At 33.2% G+C, this 27415-nt stretch overlaps 1 protein-coding gene across 1 annotated transcript in view; it reads left to right on the plus strand.

Annotated features, from left to right (window-relative positions):
• The window catches only part of LOC147078360 (tyrosine-protein phosphatase non-receptor type 13-like), a 555499-nt gene that overhangs the window by 503376 nt on the left and 24708 nt on the right, over nt 1–27415 (plus strand). The gene's annotated exons all lie outside the window — the stretch shown is intronic.

Consider the following 27415-nt stretch of genomic DNA (forward strand, 5'->3'; position numbering starts at 1 on the left):
TTGAGAAATACTGATCTACGTCATAGAAAATCACCGCTGGTTATGTTGATAATGCTGACGACTCCTTTGCAAAATTTTATAGAACTTCTATTATTATACTATCGGGATAAGAAATAAATTTCAAAAGGGGTGTATAAATAAAATAATGGCCTGTGAGACAGCAGAATTTATCTCTTTATAGAGCATTAAATATACAAACACAGTCTTTATTTGACCCGAGGGATTTATCAAAAGGCTTTTCTTGATTTCGAAGATTCTATTATGGACCACATAATAGAATGCTAGATACGTTAGCGTTCGGTAATTAATTGAAGGGGAATAAATCTCTTATGTGTGTCGTTCTGATAATACACAGCTATCGTGTCTCCCATTATATTTGCAACAATGCCGTTCATTTGCGGTGTTGAGATTATCTTCTACTCTCTTGTCTATAGATTCCTATCGCGCTTGTCAGTTGTACAGTTAGCTACACAGCTGGTAAAATTTCAACAGTGGATTAACTGGATTAGCACACCGGAGGCTTAGCTTAATGCTGAAAAGAGGTTTACTGTCATCCCCGATTTATTCAATTAGTATTTACTTGGTTTGTTTATATGTTTATTCATTAAAGTATCATATCGCCACAGTTTTTAATTTGATATAACTAAATGATAATTTATTTACGTAAATGATTTTATATTATAATTATTTGTAGTGTTTCCTGGATAATAAAGATTAATATTTATTCAATATCGATGTTGTCTCGCATGTTTATTGGCTACCACAAGGCAGCGACCAGTGGTTCAATTCAAGGACATTTATTTAAAAATTTAGAAAATCGTTAAAAACACGGAATACCAATGAATTTGAGGTACACTAATGTAAAACATCATACTGCTTTTAACCTTTGTGGTAGGTAGAGGGGCCGCCAAAAATCCTGGCCACCCAAACATCTTGTTTCAGGATGTGGGAGGTGATTGTAATAATTTATTTTTTATCTGCTATTTACACAATTTCTTCTATATATATATATATATATATTTTAACATACGAAGCGCCTAGATTCAAAAGCCCCTAAAACGATTTTAAGTAGTTCTGAGAAAAACTGAGAAAAACGATTTCAGGTAGTTTTGAAAAAAATGAGAAAAAATCATATCTATTAAATCTGTGAACTTTATGTATTTATTTTTTAATTTGTTATATTCTAAAGAGTATTTTGGCTTTCCATTTTAGAGGTATTTGAAAAGCACACCCTACCTTTTTAGCGGGTTTTGAAATTTACCTTTATTTATGATCATACGTATTGATGGGTTTTGGCGTTTTTTAAAGATCAATTTTTGGCCATCATACAAGCTAACAAAAATATCTATCTAAATACACATCTAACTCAAAAATGTTCAAAAACCTTTTTAGGGGCTTTTGAAACTAATAACTATCAATCACTGCCAAAAAAGTATCGTTAAATTGTTACAATAAAATCTTGAACCGAATGGGAACTGAACTTAGGAATGATATTTCATAAGTCAAATTTAATTAACAAAAATCCAGCGTATAATTTTATACCTAAATTCAAAGCCTGGTAATAAATATAGACTCTGTAAACTGCGCGAAGTTTAATCATTAAAATGTTATTTTTAGCTAAATTTTGTTATGCAGGACTCATACATTTTTGTTTGTGCCTTCCCTTCTGCTTTAACTAAACTTTCCCATTATTAATTACGGCCGTGATTCGCAAATTTCCCTCCGAATCTGTAACCTTATTAAAATTCAGACTGAACGTATTATATTCTTGAGTGATGTTCCACTGCAATCATGTGACGATCGACCGTTAAATTTATCGATGCGAAGAACATTAAATTTAGGCAACGGACTGCAACTAATACGATCAAGTATTAATTTTCATACGAATATTTCGACTTCTTGGTTCATAAAAACTTTTCCTTCTCAACAATAAATTTACCGCAGACGATGTATTTATAATTTCATTTGTTTTACCATTTTCTCATAATAATTATTTAAATTAGTGGAAAAAAATTAGTAAATTATTAAAAATGAAACAGTAATTAAAAAATGAATACCCAATTGATGTAATGATGTCACACCCACGGTCGCCGTGGGTCCCAGGTTTGAATCCTGGGTCTCGCAAGTACACATATTGTTTTTCAATTTGTGTGTGAGTCAGGGTATGGACGTAATAGGTTGAGCAAGTGGCTGACATCCATTTCTCGTATAAAAAAACAAAATCTGTCAATATAAAACCTCTACTCTGTGGAGGCCCGTATGATCCTATTCAGATATGACATGGTTTAAAAAAAATATATTTTATTTGAGTTTTGTACCTATTTGAGTAATTTTCGCGACCCGACCCGTCTTTCACTTTTCGACATTTTCGGCCACCATGAGCACTCACCAATGTAAAATACACACTGACAACGAATACAGTTAATTATTGTTTATATTGCAAATTAATACAATAAAATAAGGTAAAACCCTTAGTATATAAGTAAAGGATCTCCGCATATATTCTATACACAAGGGTGCTATCGGCGGCTATCGAGGGTAGTTTATCATATGTATGTATTGAGGTATTATTACGAGTAATTGTATAATATAGAGTAAATTGTCAGTAAAGCTTATATGAAATTGGAGATAGTTTATGTAAGATAATTCCTATTTATTGTATCAATTAATAAATTATAAATTGTTGTTTGATTTAATAAAACGCAATTTTTTTTGTAGTACTTATTCCACTTCAATAAATAATTTTAATATTAAGTTGTAAATGTCCCTCAGAGGCGGACGAAACCGGTCCAAATTTATTTATTAAAGTGGAATAAGTATTACAAAAAAGTTTTGCGTTGTATTAAATCAAACAACAATACAATGCAGTTCCACCATGAATTGACAGTTAACAAAATAAAATAAATTATAAATTGTAAAAATTAAATTAAAAAATCTCCTGGCTTAACGTGAAAGGGTGTTTTTTTTTCTAGGAAATACCTCAAGATAATTTTCTTTTTCGTGTAAGTATTTTTACTCTCATCACATCTATGTACCTCTACTTTAATAACTCAATGCTTGGTGAAAAAAATATGGTATTAATCTAAATAATAAAACAGAACAAGAGAAACAGTATATATTCACATATTATGTTACATCAGGAAACATTATGGTTAAATATAATATACGGCTCCGTGTTGATTCATTTTTACTATATTACAGATGAATAGTATAATATGTCGTCGTTATAAAGATATGACGTCAAACTAGGGCTTCATTAACTGAGGAATTAATACTGCCTGGTTATTTTTAATTCTGCGAATTAATAACCAGTTAATACCTACTTGTGTTTAGTTATTGGTTGAGCTTTCTAAGTGGACTGTAATTATTTTGTGGGAAGATGAGGAGGTCGGATCTAGGGGTGGAGGCGATGGAAGAGAATGCCAGACACTGACCTTTGTGATGATTCGCTCGCTCGGTGTTGTTGTTTTGGGTCACCCGGTTCGTAGACTCACGCACTTTGTGACACAATTTAATGAATTATAAGTGAGGGTGTATGAATGATGACGATAGATTATGAATGAGTCTGTATCTATTGAGTCAATCACTTAGTCGACGGAAAGCTATTAGAAGCCCGCACACGCCCGCTGTCGAGATGCAACTCAATGTTATTTATAACACCGTCTCTCATGACCCGTAATTGCTTATTGATTGTCTGGCTGAGGAGATAAGGAGTGGAATGGGAACATAAATGGCCCAACCAGTTATTATAATAAAAACGTGAAAAATAATACATTTTTAATGTACACATAGGTATACCATTATGTAGATAAAAATAGGAAATAAATATTTAAATTATAATGTGTCCACAATGTGAATATTTGCACACGACACATTACGATTTGATAAGATTTTAAATAATAATTTCTCGAGCATTAATGAGCTATACAAGTTAGATTCCCATCTGCATACTTATAATATCCGAAAGGATTGTTTTATCATTGACTTTTTCGGAAATTTACCTAATTATTTGCGTATTAATATTTAGGTCTAGTGACTACAATACTTACGTGCGGTTACACTATTATCGGTTTAGAAGCTTACTTTGGATTATTTCTTCTATTTTATGAAAAGTAGTTCCTTTAGAATACCGTATATTATTATGTACTTAACACGGAATTCTGTAAACCAAAAAACCTTTATTCATACAGAGTGAATTGCTACAATCCTTAACTAAAATGTTTTCTAAACTTATATATTATTCAAGCAACAATTATCCATTGAATCTGTCTTAGTATTGAAGCGAATTGATAGTGATTCCTTTGTTACCGTTTAAATTGAATGAAACTTTCCGTTGAACGTTTTCAGCCTATAAAAAGCTTTTGAAAGTTTGTGTGATGCTTTTTTCAGCCACTTCAAAGTTTTCTATAGAAAGTTCTTTCTATGAAAATTTACCCCCACTTGAAATCTTATTAGCGCTGATTCTCTCAAAAAAAAACTCAACATTTTTATTATATTATTATATTTCTACCATCATAGAAATAAGTATATTTTTTTGTTTTCGTATAGAATACTATAACAGAAAAGAAATAAAGAAATTAGTAAAAATTAAAATATTCAACCGTTGCCACAAAATTGTCCAAAGTTGCTTTGAATATTTCAGTCAAGGTATTAGTAATTTTGTATTTTTTCTGTACGTTTTATAATACGACAATAAAGTGAAGACAGTTATTTTCGGAATTTTATTCATGACATTTCTGCTATCTATCTGTGTAAACAAGGTTTTTAGATACATATTTTTATAGTACACTTGTTTAATAAATATGAAAAAAAAATATTCATGTTTACATTTTTTTATTGCGTATTACCAAACAAAATATTACAATGAAATAAACAAATACCAACAATACATTATGTCAATTGAATGAAAATATTTATAAATAAAAAATAATCTCTTACGTTCTTGGTATTTGTATACTGTTGTCTGCTTATTTTATTTTCTCAAATTTCTTTTGCGGGAATGAAATGCCAATATAAATGGCGTATTTCAAAAAAATACTACCTTATTCTTAGGTCAATAATTATTATAAAACAATCATTATTCGTAGGGACCGTGTGGACGTTTCGGGATCGTTGCAGAGGCCATTATCGAGAGATGATATGTTTTATGATGAAAATTTAGTGTAGGTATATTAATGTAAACGTTGCTATAAGAATGTCAAAAGGAATCCGATTAGCTAAGAGCAAACGTTGCTCAGAGTAATCTGTCAATCGTTACGACCAGAGATACTTGGTGAAAACCCAAAAATCGATAGAATCGAAAAATAGAGATACACGGAGGAGACCCAAAAATCTACTACGATAAAAAAACAACCGTGAAAACCTCAAAAATTATATTCGTAGGATGTTTTATCATATTTGAATGGTCAAAGACATGCCCATTTTTTGAATAATAAAATGCCTAATTCTTGTCAAAAAATTTAGGATCACGGAGATTATATATATATATATATATATATATATATATATATATATTTATGGTAAATATTTCACTATATAATGTTAACAACAATTTTATAATGGTTTTTTTAAATGCGTTTAAAAATTAATAAATCTAAAAAATCTTAACACCACTGCACATGGATGTAATGAAATATTACTATTTTCTAAAAACATTAGATCGAGAGGTTTAAAAGAATACTATTGTATGTAATAAAAATACTTTATGCAGTCATCAAATGTTTAAAATAAATATAAAGGATAATAAGGCTTCAAAATTATATAAAGAGATTATCTACAACGTTTAAGGAATGTTCAGGCTATAATGCTTTCAAAATACCATAAAATCTCTATTTTCACCTACGCTGGGCATGTGGGCCGTTAATTGATTTTTAAAAACTATCCGATACCATCTATAAATAAATTGTAGTCTTAGCTCAATAAAAACAAATACGGTTGACTAACAAAGTTTAATGTGTACCTACTATTTATGTCGGATCTTAACAGCCCACATCCACCCTTCGCTACTGGTGTGCAGGATCGTAGGATCCCGAAATTCCAATCGATTTAATTTAGTTAAGTGTATATTGTCAATATGCCAAAGGAATAATTTGAAAAATTACATTAGCCAGTAACCAAAAGTTTGAAGAAAGAAATTTAAAATATGTATTACACGGATGTGACATAATAGTTTTTTTAATTAATCATCATATGTGATACTATGTGTCAAAAAAATATGTGGCATCATAATGACACAAGTTTACAGATTATTCAGACGTAGGCCCCTGAATTTCTATTTTTTATTCTTTAATATTAAATGCAATTTGCATTCACCTTAAAATGCACAAACATGTTATGTAATCTTTAATATCACTTGACAGTGGCAGCGGAGGTAAAAAAATTTAATATACTATTCTTTCATTCTAAAAATCCTCCCTGCCTCTCGAGATATGTACGCAGGCCCATCTATCATGGCGTGGCATTGTTTGCCCGTGGAGCTCCGTGGCCACATTATTATTATTACACGAGCCAATTCCTACTCCGCCGCTGAACCTGTCTTTGCTTTTTTATTCGTCAGTTTTTTTTCACTGAGCCCTACTTACTTACTGTATGCAAAATCATTTTGTCACATTTAGAAATAATAATTCAAAAATAATTTACAATGTCAGAGAGCAGGACATGTGTCTCCACATAGCGGTGTTTTTATTAACAGATGTTTACGAGAAATAATTGTTAACCATTCGCCCAACTCATTACACTGGAAACAATACACATTGAAAAAAACAGCATTATTTTTTTGGCCAATCTGCAACCCACGGCGTCCAAATAACGGAAAAGTGGCAAACCTCCTAAATATTAGAAATCGCTGTCTTTTTGTATAGACAATAGTTAATTAATGTGTTTTGTTTTATTTTTTTAAATTTCGAACATGTATTTTAAATTAAAATTGCCTACTAAAATGACAAGCGTAGGTTTTTATACAGTATGCTCTTCCATACGGAGTAATTAGACATAGTTGAGATTTTACCCATAATTTTCAGCATATTAGTCCTGCAGTCAAGTGTATCAAATACTTCACTAACAATTTGATTTGTTATGGCTACTAACCAAATATATTGAACCACTATACTAGAAGGAACAAAAATATTTATATTGTAGTGCTAATAGCTTTAACGTATGCATGTGAAACATGTACCCTTAGGGCCAAACGCAAAGTTATCGATGTTATATAAAACTAACCAACTATGAATCCTATGCGGAGTTGAGAGTTTAGAAAGAACATTAATTAATAACATTGCAACGTTGCTTTCAGTGATTAAAAATGCTGCATTTTTAAATTACTATTTCCTGTATTTAGGTACTGTTCGGTTATCAGGAATACAGCGAAAAACACATTTTGAAAATAGCCGATAAACTGGATTATTTATTAGGTTAACCTAACCTAACCTAACCTAACCTAACCTAACCTAACCTAACCTAACCTAAACTAACCTAAACTAACCCAAACTAACAAAAAATCCAGTATATCGGGTATTTTCAAAATGTGTTTTCAGCTGTATTCCTGATAACCGAACAGTACCAAATATTATAATAACATACAATAATCTAAGAATCATTAATAAATAGTAAATAAAATTATTTTATGGTTGGTTTATTTAAATAAATGCACGTATTGCGAATATATGTGTCCTTATCATATTGATATCATACTACGTTAGTTGACACGTCATGCGTATCAAATATGTACAATATTTACTAATATTATAATATTTTTTTTAATACACACTGCTAGTAGGTATTGTTGAAAACAAGAAACCAATGTCATGTTGTGAACGTCCTGAATTAATAATTTGTTATGTACTCAACGTGTCTTTTTCAAATAAATAAATAAATAAAATAAATTAATAAATAAAATTAAATACTGTATTTCCTTGATTTTTGATTACAATAAATATTTATTTGACACCTGCCATTCGTTATGCGTTGCACATAGTCTACTTATTTACATAAGATCATAAAAAAACAAATAAATAAGAAAACGCTATAGAGTGGACAGTATGATAGTAGGTTCTTAGAGAACTGAATGACTACGTTCAGCGGACAAATTGTAGGTCGAAGAGGGTGGATGCAACCTTGGGAAACCCTGCATCCAACAATAATTGATCAACCCCGGCTGACTACAATATACAGAAATATAGAAAATATAAACCGAAACTTATTTGTGTTTTAATTATAATATAATTTACATTTACATTTTATTTTTCATTTATTATTAAACTGGCGCTAGGGGCCGTTCAGGTCCATGGCCGACTGCACAACGTTTTTCCAGGCATCTCTGTCCAGCGCTCTCTCTTCCCAGTTGACTATCCACAGCCTTTCCGCATCCCTTTGAATGTTGTCCGCCCATCTCCGTCGAGGGCGGCCAAGAGGTCGAGTGCCAGCTGGTGTGCCTTTGTAAATCCTATAGAGAGTTCTAGATCGTTCAGATCGTACAACGTGGCCCGCCCATCTGAGCCTTCTTGACCTCAGAATATTAGTGATTCTAGGTTGGTATCGGTCGAAGAGCTCAGCGTTTGTGCGGATGCGCCACCGGTGGTTCTCATTGACGGGTCCAAGTATTCTCCGGAGGATTCTGTTTTCAAACACTTGGAGCGCCTTTTCTTGTTTTTCTGTTAAACCCCACGTTTCACATCCATACATGACGATTGGCTTGATGACCACGTTATACACCCGGAATTTCGTTTTGATGGACAGCATTTTGGACCTGAACAGACGACTCAGCGCGAAGTACGCTGCATTTCCACTTCTCAGTCGGTCAGAGAGCTCTAGGGACATTTCATTTTTAGAGGTAATGTTGGAGCCCAAGTACTTGAAGAGAGAGGTTCTCTCGAACGAGGAGTTTCTTATTCCAATGTTTCCAGAGGGTTCAATGCCTCTTGTCATTTTCAAATACTTGGTCTTTCCCACATTTACTCGTAGATTCAACCTTTTCGCTGTGTCCTCCAGAGGAGTGAAAATATCTCTGACTTCTTCTTCAGATTCTCCGAGCACCACCAAATCATCTGCGTAGCCCAATATTTTATGGGACCCATTCAGGGTAACTCCACCTTCTGCTTTCAGAGCTTCTCTAACGGCTTTCTCTAAAGCTAAGTTGAACAGCATTGGTGATAAGGAGTCGCCTTGTTTTAGTCCTGCTGTCACCTTAAAAGATTCTGATATACTACCTTGCATATGAATTCTACTTCTGGATCCGTCCATGCATACTTTTATTATATTTATAAGTTTTGGCGGTATTTCAAATTCTTTCAATATATTCCAGAGAGCTTCTCTATCAATAGAGTCATATGCGGTTTTAAAATCTACAAAGAGACAGTGTACATCTTGGGCGTATTCCCATTTCTTTTCAAAGATTTGGCGCAGTGTAAAAATTTGATCGGTAGTACTGCGGTTTCGTCTAAAGCCGCATTGGTAGTCACCAAGAATGTTTTCGGCATATGGTAGAATTCTTTCGAGAATAATGTTCGACAGAACTTTGTATGCAGTAGGAAGAAGAGAGATGCCACGGTAGTTTGCACAGTTGAGTTTGTCCCCTTTCTTGAAGATAGGACAGACCAGTGATTCTTTCCATGCTTCAGGGATCTTTTCTTCCTCCCATATTTGTTGCAGCTCCCATTTTTCATATTTATTTTTATATGATTATCTTTAAAAATCATACAGAAATATATTATTATAAATTATGTATGCGTATATACATTATGTATGTGTATCTCATATTAAAAACATATATTTTGTAACATCGAATCCATTACCTTAGAAGGCATATTGTTTTTAACACAATGCTTACGGGCCCTTTTAATTAATTTTGTAATTAGCGTGTTAATTTGCATTTGAAAAGTAATTAGCAAAAACACAATTTTGTGCGGCCCGTAAGCTATGGGTTAATATGTCGCTTATGCGGTTTGGTTATCAGCTACATATTGCGATTCATTTCTCCCCCATATTACTTTATAATATAATATATTTGTATTGCGTTATCTGTAACGCATGAGACAAAGTATATAAACATGTGTAAGAGAGTGATAAAGGGAGAAGATGTATTAAACATACACAGTATATAAACGCAAATTCTAAATTTGATAAATCAGACTGGAATCGTTTATTTTAATTTAGTCGTGAAAAAAAATTCAAATGATACTCTCACAATAGTTTGACAGGCGCTTACAGTGTGATAATAGCATATTGAGTATATAGAATGTATGAATGATTTTGAAAATTATATATCTATGAAAATGTCAATTTCTATAAGAATATACTCGATTCAAATTAAAAAGATTAAATAAATTTAGTGAATGTATTAAAAAAAAAAAACAAGAACAAAGTGGCGTTTACATAAGAAATTAGTGTATCCAAGAGATTTAAGGGTATTTGATTTGAGTTACCCCATCTCCACCCGCCATGTATATGCAGCCGCGAAGATTTAAGGGTACTTATAGTAACATACTGTTACCTTAGGCAACATACACAATCGGGCGGCTCTCGTGGTGCAGTGCGGAAGGCGCTGGTCTTCCATTCAGAAGCTCCAGGTTCGATTACCGATGAGGACACAATATAATTATGTGATTTTCTCAAAGCCTTGGTTTTTGTGATTATTCAAATTACTAACAACCACCTTGTACGAAAAAGCAAAGGCATAGGTTAATAAAAATAATAATAACAAAAAAACATACACGATCGGTCAAAACATCGAAATTGTATGGATGAGGAAGAACCATCAATCAGCTAAGCGTCGCCGCTTGACAAAGGAACGAGTTCAGCGATCGCGTGTTCCACAAAGTCAGGAGACTACAAAGACTCCCCAAGGCTGATGTAGCAGCTCACAGACAACTAATTGAGTCTGAAACACCATATCAAAGACAGTAGTAAGACAGAATGTACACATAAACCTGTTAGATATAGGGAGACCACAGAATAGATTAATAAATAGAATTCCGATACTATATACCCCACCCCAACACACTACATTTTGACGCAGGGCTTTGAATGTGTGAGTGTCCAATGAAAATGAACTACACAATATAGACGTGCAATAGTGTTTGTTGCAACCTTCAAATACACCAATATTGAATGAGCGTCAGTGCATAAACCGAGAGCAGTTGACAGAATGAAGGACAAGCGTATTTTTGATACGTGTTTAAGTTTATCCCATATTTTTCCATACTCGAGATCGGTTGGCTGTTACTCCACACCCGTTAGGTATTTCAGTTCCCATTATTTCTAAGTTCCTTGAGGGAGACAGTGAGCATGAGTAAATGAGAATGTTGACAGGACGTGTTAATATTTGGTAGTACATACATATGAATATACGGACAACATCAAATAACCAACAAAAAGTCAAAACATTTGTGTTGAGTATTCTTGAATATGCCAGCATTATTTGAAGTCCTAACAGGTCCGTCCACGCAATTAAGTTGGTTCGAGTCCACAATAGATTTCTTAGATTTCTCTACTTAAGGATATACGGATTTTTTCTTGATGATAATCATAATAAAATTAATTTTCCGACTAGTTCTCTTCTGGGTATGCTATCAATGGAATCCTTGTCCACTCAAAGAGTGATTGCTCTTTTAAAGCATTTCTTTTTACTTCTTCGTGGGTTCATTTACAATCCGTATATACTGGCAAATTTAATATTGATTTTCATGTTCCCACCAAATATCACTCTTAACTCTACCGTCTTCATGATACCCCGTCGCAGGACGGATGTGACGTTTCATGATGCTGTGTATCGTGTGATTAACTTATTTGATAGCACCATAACGGTTGATTAATTTTTTATTAACTGCATCATGTTTGTGGACGTGTTAAATAGGTTAAATTTATAATTATTGTATGTATCATTTTACTTTAATATATTCTACATAAGCACATACTTTCTTGTTATATTGGTTGTTATTTGTAATTAAGTCATTTTTGTAATTTGTATTTATTATGTATTATGGCGCATTGGCCAATCGCTGTAACGCCATAATACTCTTTTCTAAGTAAATAAATTTCAATTCAATTTCACTGTAAATACTAGGTATTAGGCATTCCAGTGGGTCTATTCTATACTTATCGACCGCTAAAATGATAAAATAATAAATATTATCAAACTTAGGGTAGGTTTGTATCAAAATATTAGCACTTATTGTAACAATTACACGAAGTTGGTTTTTATTGTTGCAATAAGTGCTATATTTTAACAGCACCTATCTTGCTGCTGTGAAAATATCGCACTTATTGCAACAATAAAAACCAACTTCGTGTAATTGTTACAATAAGTGCTAATATTTTGATACAAACCTACCCCAAGTTTGATACTATTTATCACTTTAGTGTTCGATAAGTATAGAATAGACCCACAGAATTGTATTCTTTATTTTCCCCGCATAAACATATTCTCAATATTCCAAATTTATCGGGAAAATACGTAAATAAAGATTTCTTATAAATAACTTTTGAACAATATTCATATGTATACCTACGCATGGCACAAGGATACAGTTACTCTCACTAGTAATTATATAATCTAATTGGCAAATTTAACAACTTTGCCTAGATTCCAGAACATTCTGTAGTAGGTAGTTAAACAACTACCTGAGTACACTTCAACTATCATGCCAAGAAAGTACAGCGTCGGGACGCCTGCGACGCCTTTTACGATTATTAAAACGGCGTCTAAGTATTCTCACACACGCCACTCGGCAGTGTTTCAAAATCGAGCTTCTCATTCTTGTGCCAGTCACCCCTCATACTTATTTAAGTAATGCACATTTTTCCTTCATGTCGACATTACTGTAAGAGTCAATGCACTCAGCTCTGCGTCTTATGAAAAGGTATTTTTAGCTTCACTCGTAATTATACTTCTTACCATTTTTAATATAAAAGTTTGCCTCTCAATTTCTTAAGTTATTTTTCCAAGTTTAGTATGCCTACATTAATTAAGTACTGGAGGTTAGGTTAAGTTAGATAAGGCTAATTTATCCACATAATACACGGAAAAACTACTCGATTCTTCATCGTTAGTTTGATATATCAATTACTAGCCATCAGTAAAATTTTAGGCCACGTTAATCATATATAACGAATACAGGCCGAAATAAGTGCGAAACGTTATAAACATTTACATATGGAACTGAACCGCCCCGCAAGAAGTCCCAAATCAGATCGAGGGGGAAAATTTCGACTCCCTTCCTCGGTCAATAATCGCAAATCACGGTTGAATCTCGACTGGGCTACGTACTGAGCTACCAAAAGTAGAATAAAATTAAGACAAGTGATTCTGAGATCTGCAAAGTGAAATTACCTACAATGATTAATATTTTGATTTTTTAATTATACATAAAACTTAGAAAACCCTCAAAAATACAAGTACTTTTCGATATGTTAAGCTGATATTTCCTAATACCTATAATTAATATTGGTCAGGTAGGTAATTTAGATGCTTGGTGATTATTATCGGCTTATTTAAATCGATGTAATAAACACTGATAAAATGTGATTCACATAAAGCAAATAAATTAGGTACCTACTCCAGCTGTTTGTCATGTCATGGCCGTGCTATTCACCATTAATTTATATTGGTATTGCTACCTGGAATGATCCCTGCCTGCATCAAATATCGTTATCGATCAACTCTTTTTCTTTACATTAGATCGCTAGTTGTACATGGCGATAGTCTGAAGGTAATTTTCTAGTCCGTTCAGCCACCTGAGTTGTGGTCTACCGGGGCATCGTCGACCCTCCGACTTTTTCGACATTATCGACGGTCACGAAATATCTTCCATTCTTTCGTTTGACGTTCTGTTTTTATACTCTCGAATAATTTTATAATATTTATTCATAAAATTTAAATTATTTAAGAATACAGAGTATTATTATTTGGATTAGAAAATATGTATTTTCCTAATACGTAGACATCTATTTCATATCTTCCATGTTACGTTACGTAAAAATTGCTTTTTATTCTAAAACTCTCATGTATATTCTTTAAAATACAAAAATAATGTCGGATTTTCTTCGTAATGTATTTTTTTCTGTACCCAACTGTGAAAATTAAAATAATATTTTAATATTTACAAAAGCAATACTAGAAGCAATTCATAAAAAAAACGTATATACCTACAGGTAAATTCTAACATTAGTGTGGTAAAACTTAACTAAGACACCTTTTTGTGTAGAATTAAATGATCTTTATTTCGTATAAAAATAAAATATCTGTAGGGATAACGATTAATAAAATATTTCTTTTATTGTGTTAACCGTGAATTCATGGTGAAAATGCATTGTATTTCCAATTTAATTTAATAAAACGCAAATTTATATAGTATTTTTTCCACGTCTTGTATTAATTATATCTGGACCGGTTTCGTCCGCCTCAGAGGGAAATTTTCAAATCCTTCAACTTTAACAAATTCGTATTCAAAATAAAGCGAAAAAACTAAGTCATAATCAGTAAATGAACCTCTGTCCCTCGACATTACAAGTCCCCCAACTCCTCCTGCGACTAGACTACAATTACTATGAGTAATGTCACCAGAATTTTTGAAAATCTTTGATTTATTATTATTACAAACTAAACATATACATATTTAGAAGATTTTACTATTTCTTATGAAGTGAAAACCTCATTTGCCAGTTCATGTAAAGCCACCCGGAGTATTCCAGATAGCTGACGATAGAGTGGAGATCTCCCTGGCCCCTGATGGTGGCTGTAGGGATGGCACAATAATAAGAACCGTAATTATAAATGCAGTAAGTACAAATGTTTCCCATTTTTGTGTATTTTTATGTATGAAGTCTTACTATTATCATTAGGGCTTAAACTCAAACATAACTTGCCTTATTTTAATTACTGCGGTTAAATTTATGCTTCGCTGAATTTTCATCATATTTTAAATTATATTTCAAAGCATTTTCGCGGCATTTTAATTGAGGTACATTTTTGCTCTACCGAATTTATTCTCGCCATGTTTTCTATCTACCCTAGAGTATATTATTTTATGTTCGCCTGAAATGTAATACAGAGAAAAAAATATATTTTCTTTACGACAAAAAATCCAATCAGACATTTATAAGAAAACACAGTCAGGCTTGTTACATAAAGGTCAACTGAACACCTTTTGACTGTTTTCTGTCTTATTATATTTAGGTTTGTTGTTTTAGTCTGATAGTTGTTCAATATTCAGTAGGCGGTTGGTATGCTTTTAAATTTGAATTTTTATTATTTTTATGATAGCTTAGAAAATCAATCTGGAATATATAGCTTAGAGGCCATGGACACTGATCATTTTTTTATGTCTACCAGTGCAGAGATATATTATCTGAGATGAAGGCGAAATTGTGGTCTCTATTCAAATCTTGCTAGTTAGGAAAAGTTTACATGCATACTGATATCGTCACCGCCAGGATCGATGCACTGTTGAATTAAGGCCTCCCCAGCTCTGATCTGCACTGTCCAACGGTTGTTCACTCGTATATCGACATATCTGGCCATTTGCCATTTCACCAGTTAAACTACCTCTACGTACTTATGTCTGCTTATTCTTATTCATCGTTTTTGTAGTTGTTGTGTTTCTATAAATAAAAATTACCTATTCTACTTGAATTGTAATATTATTTTTATATAGTGTACAAACATTTATCAAGATAGTGTTGCGGGGTGGGGTATAGATATGATTGGGAACGTTTGGTCTATTTTTAATAACTACCAATTGTTAATTGCAAGATCATTGCCATAATCAAAAGCCTGCACGAGAATAGCGAATGCTGTGTCAGAATTGGAGACACTGTCACAGAATGGTTCGGGGTCACGACCGGAGTCAGACAGGGTTGTGTCCTTGCACCATTTCTCTTCATCATTCTCTTTGACTTCATAGTACGGAAGTCAATACCACCCGACCGAGGCATACCTGTTACCCCACGGTGAAGCTATGCGACCTGGAATACGCCGATGACGCTGTCGTATTCAACAACTCAATCGAGGGCATTCAAGAGACAATCGACAGCTTGCATAACAACTCCTCTCGCGTTGGTTTGAAAATCAACGCGAAGAAAACCAACGTCTTGTGTAATAGCACCTGTCCTGATCCAGATTTCCTTCTGATTAGCGACGGACAAAACATCGAGAGCGTCGACAGCTTCAAGTACCTGGGGGTACACATCACGGGAAATGGCATTTTGCAGAAAGAGCTCGCTATCTGAATGGGAATGCCTGGAACAACATTCAACTCGATGCGGAATGTATGGGACTCACGATTGTCCTCGGTCAAAACCAAATGCCGCCTATTCGACGCTTGCATTCTGACGGTGCCGCTTTACGGTAGCGAATCATGGCACCTTACGAAGGCTCAGAGCAACCGTATACTGAGCTTCGAAAACAGATGTGTGCGACGAATACTGGGTGTGCGGTGGTATGACTTTAGGAGCAACGAGGAGATAAGAGAACTTGGACAACCTGGCTTGCCTGTTCTGCAAGCCGACCGGATTCCAGCGTCCTGGAAGGCCGCTAAATACAATCTACAGAGTGTATACGGCGGAGCTACGGGATGCTGGTTTGACCTGGAACGAAGCAAGAAGACTGGCGAGCGACAGGGATTCTTGGAGGCGCCGCGTGGTGTCCATATGCTCCAGTTAAGGGGCGGATATGGCAAAAGAAGAAAGAAGAAGTTAATTTTCTTTTTTTTAATAATGTATGGGTTAATTAAAATGATTTATTGAACATATCTCATGCATATAGGTACCCACTCGATAAAATCTTTTTAGAGAGAAAAAATACAACAGGACTTGAATCTGTAACCGTTTCGCGCCAGTATGCTTTTCCAATTAAGCCACAGGCATGACACGTAATTACGACGGAATTTACTAGTGGTTCTTACATCGGTTTTTTGTATATTAAATCAAGCCAGTTACACAATTAATTACCTCAATGGATCACTCTAAATATTTACTTTTTATAACGTACTTCCACTTGCTATTAATTAAATAAACTATTTCTTTAATTCAACGAATATTTCACAAGATTTGAAAATATAACATGCTATGTTCAACATAATTATATAATGTTACATTCGCATATCTTGTGAATTATTCGTTGAATAAAAGAAATAGTTTATTAAAATGATTTACTTAATCGTATTTTCTCATCTGTGTCTCTGTCGACATTATTTTGGAATGATTGAACTGAATCCTTAAATAAGTTTCGCTAGAATTATTATAATGATAATACTATAAGGTATATTTATTCTACAAAACCCTGTAACTTGATAAAAACATCTCCATTTCTCAATTTAACGCCGTAATCTTTTATTACATTAATTCAGTAGAAGTTGTCACAGTAAGAATAACAAAATCTCAAGAGCTTCAACATATTATCTTTTTAATATTTCGTTAAGACTCCCCTGCGAACGTTCTAGGCCAGGCGAGTAAGCTTAAATTTAATTTCCAGAGCTTTATTAGGCAATCTCAAAACAAAATCTTAAAGCTTTTAAATTATTCGAATTAACCGATTCGAATCATCGTTATAATCACATTATTATAATTCCGCCCTAAAACTTATCCTTTTATTGTCTTAAATTAATCAATTGAACGGACTGCCATTGTTTTAGAGCAATCAAATGAAACCATGGGTATTATTTCCGAGAATAGTAGATTGCTCGAGGAAAATTCTAAATCACTCTTAAGACGGTATTTTAAAATAACTCTCGTCTTGAAGGCTCTGTTTATGCAGCTTTCTTGTTGGACTTTTGAATTCTATATTCAAATATTATTACTAACTTGTATTCTTTTAAAAGCTTATACATATTATATAGGTATCTAAATCTTCTGACTAAAGCTGCACTTACTTATTACTTATTGTACGTAGTTTTTTTTTCCATTTACATTCATTCATCTTAATTAATAGTCAATCATGACTTCTTCTAACTTCTTAAAATTTCTTAAGTATTTTACTAATTACTATACTAATAATAAATAATTCCTTCCTATTATTTGGCATTTATCTGTCTCAGACGTTCGATATATTTTTTGGTTAATTGATATTTTTTTATTCAACGAATAATTCAAGAGATTTAATAATATAACATACTTAATACCTAATAATACAACAGCTGATCGCCAATAGTAACTCTATTTGGAAAGCGCTTCAGAGAGTATTAAAAGCCATTAATTACAATTTGTCGTAATTACGTATGATACCTATAGTATATTGGTCTATGTGCATGGGCGCGAAACCCGAGAGATGCAGGTTCGATTCCTGCTGGGTGTCGTATTTTTTTCAAAGAAGATTTTTTCTATTGGTTATATATTTTAACGCCCACGGTGGCCGCGCGGCTTAAGCGTTGGACTATAACGCCATGGGTCCCAGGTTCGAATTCTGGGTCTGGCAAGTACACATATTGTTTTTCAATTTGTGTGTGTCAGGGTATGGACCTAATATGTTGAGCAAGTGGCTGACATCCATTTATCGTAAAAAACAAAATCTGTCAATGCAAACCTCTACTCTGTGGAGGCCCATATGATCCTATTAGGATTGGACATGGTCGAAAAAAATAAGAATATATTTTATTAATAAAAAATATTGAAAATTCCTTGATGTTTTATCATAAGATGTGACAGCGGAAATAGATATTGGTAACAGTTAACTATAATTTATGTTATATTTCGGTTAAATTAACCCTCAAAATTTATCAGTGCTCTAGTACGCATTTCCGAAACCGTGAATTAAAATATAATCACTTCAATGTGTTTATTGAATATTGGTGTATAATGTATATTGTATAACCATTACTCATTAGAAGTATGTTAATATGTATAACCTTCGCGTAGTAGTAGCTTTTATGTCGCTTAGATGCAAAAATGGTAATATACTTATTCCTATGGATATTTTTATGATCTTTTTTCGTCCCACCCCATGTCCCCGCTCGTTATGTGTAACATATGGATACCACGTGTTGCTTTCATGAATCTCTGTAGCTCCCCACCTCTTCATGCGTTTTCCAAGATATACCAGTATTCCGTTGCTCCACCGTATACACCATGTGGATGGTATTTAACGACATTTTAGAATTCAATGACAAACTAGGTTGACACTATGTCAGCATTATGTCAAGGGTCTACGCAGTGCGCTTTTTTATATCCTCGTTACTGGATAATGTACATCTAGTACCGCTCCACTAGTATGAATTCTCAAAGTTGATTTGAGTATTTATAATATGCTATGACTCAATACCAGAAAGCAGCCCTTGTTTCTGAATACAATTATAAACATTCCACAATGAGTTATTTTTGTCGCAGCAATTTTAATTCGCCTGTGATTGTTTACACCCCCACTTTTTAAAGCTGTCAACAATGTCGATGTACTGTCTTTATAATAGTAGTAATGTCAATAAATATATAGAACTATTCGATAGTGTCTCGACTATTAATTGGTAAAGCTTTGAGCAGGTGCGTTTAACCCACGGCCCGCGAACCGCATGCAGTCTTAGACATCCAATAATATGACCCACAATAACGACGATATAAATCAAAAAATAAATAGGTACGTATATTAAAATATTATATTTAAAAAAATTAGAATCGTTTCAAATTTCCAGGAAATATCACCAACGCTTTTAAATATTCGCGATCTGATTCAACTCAAATAACAATACTTTTATATATTATATATCTATTTTTATAATCACACCCTATTCATGTAATCATTTTATGGCAGCACGTACGTTTGTGAATAACTATTTTCAAGGATGAAGCACATAAAGAGTAACAGAAATCAACCATTTCCATCGAACCACACATTGATGCATTGTTTTACAAAAAAAAAAAAATACTCTAGTTTTATATTTCCCTCTTATCTTTTAATTTTAATGTAAACAAATGTTACTTTTATACATGAACTACGTATTGTCACCAGACATAAAAAAGGCCCTGATGCCCGACAGTTTCAAATTCCAGATCAACAATTTAACAACAAAAATATCCAGCTCCCCTGTAGAATGTTTAGAACCCCTGACTTACACGAAAATATTACAAATAACATTTCGTAAACGGTCATTCAGAAAAGATGCATTTGATTACCTGGCCCAAGGACAGAAGCGGCCCGTCCCGAAATGTTTTTCCCGTTAGTCAGTGACCTTCCCCTTTCTCTTCCCCTCCGTAGGATAGACCCGTCAAAATTAAAAGATGCTTTCGAAAAATAAAGTCAGTCCAGATCTACCCTACAATGGAGTGATAACAAAAATAAGTGTTACGCCGGCGGGTGGCGTCGCCCGCGTAAATCGCAAAAATCAACCGCGCTTCTAGCCAATTACTAAATCAACTTTTAATTATTAATAAATATTGTGGTAAATAACAAGTATCCGATAAAGTGTATCGATGGCGCTCCCGGAACATTTTTAAATCAATCGTTAATAACCCGGAATCGTTGTAATACCAATCGGTGACTCGCGCAAAAATCCAATGAAAGTTAATCAATTCTCTAGTGAGAGAAGAAGTGAATCAGTGCTTAGTGCGCGGGATAATAATGATAAACCGACCCCTAATATAAAGACAGTGCGGTGACTAATTTAAGACCTCCTTAGATGTAAATGATGTAATATTATCAATGTTTACCTATGCCCTAGCGTAAATAAATTTAGTTCCACGTGGAACCGTCGAATCAAAGATGTGTTTTATATAAATTAAACCTCGTGATGTCACACCTCCCTCAAATTAAGTGATGCCTTTGAAGAATGCTGCCAGCATACATGTGAGTCCCTCCATTCTTCCCGGTATTAGTATCTACGTTCCATATTTTATTTGTGACCCTAGACAATTATTCTTTTTCACGCATTGTGGCCTAGAGAAACCAAACTGAGAACTTAATTACTTTAATGCATTGTTTTGCCAAATTGTTTGTTATTAATTTTTGCATATATTATATATTATTTTACATATTTATTATACTATATGAAGTCTAGAAAACAACCTTAATTACTTATTTGTCCAACACTTGTTTCCTTAGTCTCACATTATTTATAAACCCGACTTGTTGAACTTAAAAAACATCTCAATGATAATAACCCTAGCTTCAGTATACTATTATGAGATACTATTTATATTTACTGACATCTCTTATTGTAATAAACATGTCAGCCTGTCAAATCGCCAACCTCTCGCGCTCAGAGTGGCAAGATATTTAGTAGGCACATCCATTGTGAGATACGGTAAGTTCTCGGCGTCTGAAAAAAATGACGACGTCGAATATTGACGTCGCGACGCCTGGTTGGAATCACAATGGAGACGAAACCGTCTTAATGTGAAATGTGCTGCCTTATAAAGATACCTCTACTACTTGTGCTTATACAGGGAATAGTTGAAATGAAATATGACATAGTGTTATTCCCATATTTAAAAAAAAAATCTTATTTATTTCTCTATGAAAACCCGGTATGCAATTTAAAAATGATGGCGTTTACTGAGGGGTCTAGAACAATTTAGCACCGGACAACTGGACGCCATGAAATTCGAAAATAAATAGACGTTAGGTACTTATAGGTATTTAAAAAAAATGTATTTAATAATTGGTGAGAATGTAAATATGCACACGTAAACAATGATTTAATCGTGCATATGTTTACGTTCCAGCGAAAAAAGAGTTTTTTATTTTATATAAAGCCTTAGGCATGGTAATTCTCAATCCGCGATAAAGAATACATTATGTTAAGAGTAAAATGAATTCAAACTACTAAGTAGTAGAAAGAAACTGATTAAAATAGCTCGTCTACGTTCTTTATACGTGTCTACGAAAGTGCGGCGTCCAATTGTCCGGAGGCCAGTCGTCCCATTCCCTTTACTGAGTGATTGAGATTGAAAACATTAAGTTTGTTGGAAGAGTGTCGACTACAAAACATGAGCAATTTGTTTATGTTACAATCCGTTGCTATTTTCGAGTCATCTAACAGCAACAGATCTCTCTTCTGTTTTATAGTGTAGTTACCCAAGCGCGCTAGTTTATTAAATTCATTTGTTAGTATGTGTTGGAATTGGACATCCTACCATTCAGCATGACTTGACAGGAAATCATTACTTCATAACAATAATGTATATCGCAACATCATATTGTTCAAAATTGTGAAAACAATGCGTATGGTGAAACAAGCCATTTATGTAGGCCAATTAAATTTCAAAGGAAGCTGATTTAGCAAAAAATATTACAATTTATGAAACAAAATACACCTGACTAAACAACAAAAAATCAACTATGCTTTTCATTGTCATTGCAAAATAGTAACACATCGGCAAATTTTCAGTACATAAATAATGCACTCATAGACATTGACATTTCACTCCATACAAGCATTACAAATGAGTCGCACCGACTTCACTCGTTACGTAAATTTGTAGAATCCATATCAGCGTTATTCATTCTTACTATATTCATTCATAGTATTGCTTATCTATGAATTCTGATCCGCTGTCTATAATGTTTATAATTTTTTTATGTGAAAGAATAAACTGGGTAATTTCATATAGCCAAACTCATCCTATCATTATAACCTCACATACCCTCATCCTTATCCTCATCCCCATATATGTATTAATTAAAGTAGAGTAAAATTGAATACATTATTATTGAGAATTATTTTGCATACGTATTATTTCAAAACATGTATTATAGACCTAAAAATCGTAAGGTGTCATTTTCCAGTTGCGACTATTAGATACACCTCGATAGATGCATACTACCCAATATAAATAGGCCGCTCATTTAACCAATACAAAATTAACTGAAAGCCTATCATACACAACAGACATGTCCAAATTCAAGTTGGCTGTGATATACCTACCCAGTATCAAATCTTCCTGTGATGTACTACATTTAAATAAACGTTTTATATTTTTATTGGCTTTATGGTAAAAATATTATTATGATATCAGGTTTCACATACTTAAAAGGTTCGTTATAAATTTGTTGGGTCACTAGTGTGGTGTTCGATGTGTAGATTGAGGATGATGATAATGAAGTCTACGATGTAGCAGGGTGAGATTTATTAGCAGCGTATCGGTACAATAGTATATTATACATGATAGTTACGAGCTAGGTACTTGGATTCGAGTGACATTTAGATAAATTATTCTTCGTTATTTATACAATAAAAAGTAATACATTAACATTTAATTCAGGTACATAATCATATTGGACTAATTATAGAGTCAAGCGTTTTAAATCGAGTAGCGAAATGAAATATTATTTATTATTACAGTCGTAAAAAATATGATACCATGAAAAATGATTATTCGGCTAATGCACCGTAATGATATAATGTGCTGTGATATGATGTAATAATATACCGTATTTAATATTGCCAATTAACTTGCTGATCTAGCTAAGAGTTGTTTGCTGGAAATTGATTCGCTGGGAATATATTACTGCAGAGTAATTTGATACATTAAACAATAGATATCTAATCGCTGTTATTCTGCAGCTACAAATTAATATGCAATTGAAAATACATGCTTCTCTGACTATCCGTAGATGATGTGATATCAGGGTCTACATTTCGTTCAACATCTCTTGGATATTAAGCGAATACTGGTTAAGGGGCTGCTTAATAGAATCCTGAAGATATTCATCTGTCGTGTTGGAACGTTGCTTACTCATTTTTAGATACGAACCTGCATATTCACATAAATAACTTTTACTGAAGAGTGTAGAATTTCACTACATCCTTTGCGCAGTTCTCCATAAAAATGACAGTTTATATGTGACAGTTAATATCTCATTTGTAAGAGATAGATTGTTCAATGTGTAATTTGTATTTATAATTACTGTCATTTATTTAATGTCGAAATGGAAATGTTATGGCACTTGCTCTAAAATCAATTCATTTTTTTAGAAGTCACCAAAACACTTTTCGAGCTTAGGAATAACAAAACAAATTTCGGTCATATATGTACTTACTTCTCTGTTTGCCTATTGTGCAATTGACGAAAATCTATTCCACGATCGACACGTTGAATTTATCTGGTGTACAGTAAATTAATGACATTTCTACTACTACTTAAAAATACCAGCTATTATGTTTGGTGTTGAACATGTGAAACTAAAATTAATGTTATAAATACCTACAAAATATATGCGTACAAATTTAAAATATACGTCAGCCTATGCCCTTTCAGCTAATGGTTAGGAGAAAATACCGCGTCAATGTCAGAATAAAAAGCGACAAAATGTTATTTGCCGCCTACGCCAGCGTAGACTCTCTACGAAAGCTCGCTTTCCACAGTCTTGAAATTACTTACACTTTTTTTTCACTTTTTACAGCGCGCCCGCCTCGACACTTGTAACTTTAATATGGCAAACGTCCGTCAATTGAGAGGAGATATTGCCGTCCCTTCCCACTAAAAGCTGTACAGTAAACCCGCTCACGTCTGTGCTGCAGTAATAATTGTCGTTCATTAGAGTGTTTCCACGTTGTGCCAAGTTGCTTGATCGACGGGATCTTCTCCTCAAACTACCTCTCTTTATACTTGGGTGACAATACACTGAAGACGTTTTCATTCATCCATATATTGGAATAAACTTCATTTAATATCATTAATTATTACAACAAACCGTAATGTACATACTTATTATATTTATTTTAATATCGCTTAGGAACGGTGTCATTACCTTTTATGGGACATTTTCAAGTATCATATAAATTGAGTGTGTGGTGATCCTGACAGACGTAAAACTTTTTGATTTGTATCTGTTTATTTATTCAAAAAATTATAAAATAATAGCGATTGACTAATGCACTTTGATACACGTGAAGACAGCGTGTGCAATACTTATTAATCAGGGAACACAGAATGAATGGTAACTGAAATACCTAACGGGTGTGGAGTAACAGGCAACCGATCTCGAGCTTGGAATAATATGGGATAAACTTAAACATGTGTCAATAATTCGTTATTCTAAGTTATCCTTCGTTGTGACAACTGCTCTCGGTGTATGCACTAGCGCTCATTAAATATCGATGTATTTTAAGGTTGCAACACACACTATTGTACCTACGTCTATAATGTGTGGTTAATTTTCGTAGAACATTCACTCATTCAAAACCCTTCGTCAAAATGTAGTGTATTGGGGTATAGCCTACCTGAATTATGTTTATTAATCTGTTCTGTGTTATTAATAGTGAAGAAAACAACATGCTGTAGATAAGCTATGACATAATTAATAATAATAATATATATATATCTATACAATTATTAAATTACAATATAATATAGTAATATTGTAAAATAATGTTCATCAAAAAAGTTCAATTAATAAAAATAATTATATACCTACTTGATTTACAAAAATAAATATAACGAAAAAACTAGAAAATTAAGAACGTATTGGATATATATTTTTTCTTTAATGGTGTTATATTATTTAAACACAACATTATGTAGTCAATAAATATATTTTAAAATATATTAACATACGTGGATGTACGATTGAATATGTTGTATCAATTGACAATGTCCCATTGAAACGGAAGAAATCGTCCTGATAATTATTAAATTATGTGGAATATGTACCCACTACATATTATAATGTTTTATTTTAACTAACTCTTTTCATATTAACAGTTACAACGAAACCATTTCCGTTTAAACCAAATATGCAACGATTCTAAACGTTGTTTTAGTTAATATTTTTGTATAACCATATTTGTTTTAATTTGGAACGTCCTCGTCTTAATATTGTACCAAAGTACATTAAATTACAGGGAACTTAGAAATAACAATTATTAAAATTAAGGTGGCCGATATAAACACATATAATAGATAATGAACTTTGGCTCTCTGAAATATTTCGAAGCAACTTCCACGATTTTTTTTAGACTTCATAAAGTAGTATTCCACACCGATAATAGTATAAAATGATGTAAAAAAAAATCTATAAGTAGGTTACCGAAACTTCGAAATCAGGGAAGACAGAATAATTAATGGTAACTGAAATACCTAACGGGTGTGGAGTAACATGCAACCAATCTCGAGTGTGGAAGACTATGGGATAATCTTAAACACGTATTAAAATATGCTTGTCATTTGTTCCGACAACTGCTCTCGGTTTATGCACTGACGCTCATTCAATATTTGTGTATTTTAAGGTTGCAACACACACTATTGTACGTCTATAATGTGTGGCTCATTTTCGTAGGACACTCACACATTCAAAACCCTTCGTCAAAATGTAGTGTATGTTATAGCCTATTGGAATTCTATTTATTAGTCTGTTCTGTATGAATTTGTTTTTTAATTGTTAGTAATATAAATAACGTTACGTTTACTAAGTTAATTTTTATCTAAAGCAGTGTGGTTAGTTTTTGAAAGTTTATATTATATATATTAATGTTGGGGTCGGCTTTTTAGGATCCCGCAAGTGGGCAGCTGAATCCCTTGATACGGGTATCATCCAAACAAACTGCTCGTTAATTGAATACACGACACGTTGGTCCAATCCTTGTAAACATCGTTGAAATAAGACATCTTAAAACTGTGTTCATGAAATCGTCCAGTTACTTGAAAAACAGCTTATTACCTACGACATGCTTACAGTTCATTTCTCCCGCTGCACGCTTATAGCTTGTCCAATAATTTTCTCAGTGATTGGACCCCTGGAGAATTCTTCGTTAAACTTTTCCCAGTAACTGCGAACTCCACTTACTCGTAAATATATAAAAATGTAGCCGTTTTTATTTTGTTTTCTTCTTAATGTGTTTGTCTCTTAATGATACTTGGGTTGAGAAGTATTTTTAGATTCGCTTCGTGAAAATCTCGCTGTTACTTAGAAAACTTCTGATTGAACACAATTATGCTTACGGAGGTATTTACTAGTTCAGTGTTATTCTCTATTGTCTGTCGGAGTTACTAGGTATATGCCATTTGAAAAAAATCAGGTGTTTTTGTGTTGCACCTACCTACTCGTATTTCTATTTTAAATGTATGGATGTCTTATAAAAGACAGGGATATGTAGGGTCGGATTTTTACTTGAAAGATCTCTTGGATAGTACTTATAAGGGGTTCTTAAAAACGTATTATTATTTAATTTAAAAAAAACTTAAATCTATTATGTTTAAGATTTTACAATCGAGACACTAAATCTAGAATCTAGTGAGCTCACTTGATCGTTTTTAGCCAATAGCTTTTCCTAAGTATTTTAAAAATTCACAACGATGTGAAAAATTACCATTTGTTGGACGTTGGAATGATACTGATAATTAGATTCCTATCTTCTACAAGTTTGTATATATTTTAGTATGCACATGTTTTGATAAAGTTTTCTTTCTCCTGCCGCCATGTCTCTGGTGAACTTTCCGTTAATTATGTATGATCGTCGCTTTTGAAATCAACTGACAATATTGTTTTCTATCTTTTCCA

This window comes from Rhyacophila brunnea, unplaced genomic scaffold, assembly GCF_057557595.1.
Source record: "Rhyacophila brunnea isolate RB1 unplaced genomic scaffold, BYU_Rbru_1.0 scaffold_11, whole genome shotgun sequence".
NCBI lineage: Eukaryota > Metazoa > Arthropoda > Insecta > Trichoptera > Rhyacophilidae > Rhyacophila > Rhyacophila brunnea.